Here is a 1,943-nt window from a genome sequence, read left to right as displayed (position 1 = left end):
AGTTTTAATATAAATGGAAATGATTATGAATGATTCAAGGCTAAACCTCCATTAGAGGGGTTGTGAAGCCTTGATGAAAGCTTGATTCGATTATCGTAGAATCGTCATTATTTTCTATTCCACTCTAGAAATGATTAGTTCACCATGAGAATGGGTTTAATTGTTCACATGCTAGTTATGAATTGGTAGAAATGCCATGTATAATTAGGGATTAGGAATTCAAAGCAGATTCATTCGATTACTTAACGATTCTGTCGTTAGTGGATTAAGTTGAGTTATGGTGGAATCAATCCCCTCTAACTCCTTATCATAGAATCAACGTAGCATTCCCGTAGTATTCTGATAACCGACTAGTTGCATCTTGTGGGTAGTTGCATCGTAGTATAATAATTCCTCAGTAAAAACTCTCATAGACTTAAAACGACTAGTTAGATTAGAAAACATCCATGCTAGAGCACTAGGAGTGGAACTAACTCTATCTACTCCCCTATATCTCAATTGGTTGAGAGTAGAATAATTCTTTGATAAACAAGATAGCATCAATAAAAGTTTAGTTTACTTACGCTTTGAATTCATCGCTCATTTCGTGAGGTAGACTAATCATTTTACGTTTATCAAAAATGCCATTGCCATCTTAGTTGCACTTTATCATTGTTTTCATAATAGAATTAGTAATTTTAAGTCCCATTTCACCCACCCACCCTTGTTTGATTCATACTTGTGGTTGCCATTTCAGTTTTGGAAAAATTCGAAAAAGCGACCTTATGCCGGCCGCTTAAAAAAGAAAGCGACCAGCTATCTTTTGGACTTTCGTTTATCGAAGGCGCCGCGCTTCAAAGAGCGCGACCAGCGCGCTATCTTACCGAGCTCGACTTTGCCTTGAAATGGCGCTGCGCTTCTCGGAAATTCCGGGATTTCCACGGTTTGATTTAAACTTCGAATTGTCAAGTTTTTGAGTGTTCTAATCTCTTATTACAATTGAACACGCCGCATACAAGACGCTATTCATAAGCGAAGCAAGGACGCTATCAGGTATTCCTTTCTTCCATACCTCGCATTTCCAGTTAGAGGTTTTCTACTAGTATATCAGAATTGTTTAGAGTGTTGCATGTTTAGTTAAGCTTAACTTAGTCTTGCATGAGATTAAGGTCTGGTCGAACAAAAACAACAAACGTAATTATACGCCAACAAACAAATCTATCTAGTACACCACCCACGACACCTTTAGCTAATATCACACACACCATACCTGACATAATGGCTGAAGAAAGAGAGACTCCTCTCTCGGACTTCTACAAAGCCTTGAGCGATAGCCCCAAATCTTGCATCGTTCTAGCAAACCCAGCGGGGGATTTCAGAATCCCTCCAAATATTTTTAATTTGTTACCCGTTTTTCATGGTTTAGACCATGAAAAACCTTACCAGCACATGCGTAGGATTGAACAAGTCCTAACAACATTCCACCACCCTACGGTTGGTACGGAACAGATTAAATTAAGGGTATTCCCTTTCACCTTAGCCGATAAGGAGGCGTCTTGGTTAACGCCCAAGCGCTAATTAATTCCTTGGACTCGTGGGCTAAACTTGTTCAGCTGTTTATGGAACATTTTTACCCACCCCTAAAGACGGATGAGATGCTTTCTAAGATTCATTTCTTTCGACAAAATCCTCATGAAACATTTTCAGAGGCTTGGAATCGTTTCACCGATCTGCTTATAGAGTGTCCACATCATAACTTAGCAAAAGACACGTTAGTTCGTGCCTTTTTCAAAGGACTTCAACATCACCATAAAGAAGTCCTTGACATAATGAATGGGGGTAGTTTCTTAAACAAAGGAGCCTCGGAGGCTTATAAATTTTTAGAGGACCAAACTAAGCGTAATAATAATTGGGGGGGTAGTGACGATTACTCCCGCTCCGCTAGTTCTTCTTCCACGATTAAG

At 39.3% G+C, this 1,943-nt stretch overlaps 1 non-coding gene across 1 annotated transcript; it reads right to left on the bottom strand.

The window, feature by feature from the left end:
* Nucleotides 1-1,634: 1,634 nt before the first annotated feature.
* On the bottom strand, nucleotides 1,635-1,738 carry LOC147475266 (small nucleolar RNA R71). The gene has a single exon (XR_015209996.1). It is a non-coding gene; the product is annotated as a small nucleolar RNA R71 (small nucleolar RNA).
* Between the last annotated feature and the right edge of the window lie 205 nt (nucleotides 1,739-1,943).

This window comes from Coptis chinensis, chromosome 9 (genome assembly GCF_015680905.1).
Source record: "Coptis chinensis isolate HL-2020 chromosome 9, ASM1568090v1, whole genome shotgun sequence".
NCBI classification, from domain to species: Eukaryota; Viridiplantae; Streptophyta; class Magnoliopsida; order Ranunculales; family Ranunculaceae; genus Coptis; species Coptis chinensis.
Note: the sequence above shows the minus strand (reverse complement) of the source record. Positions and strands in the feature narration are given on the sequence as shown.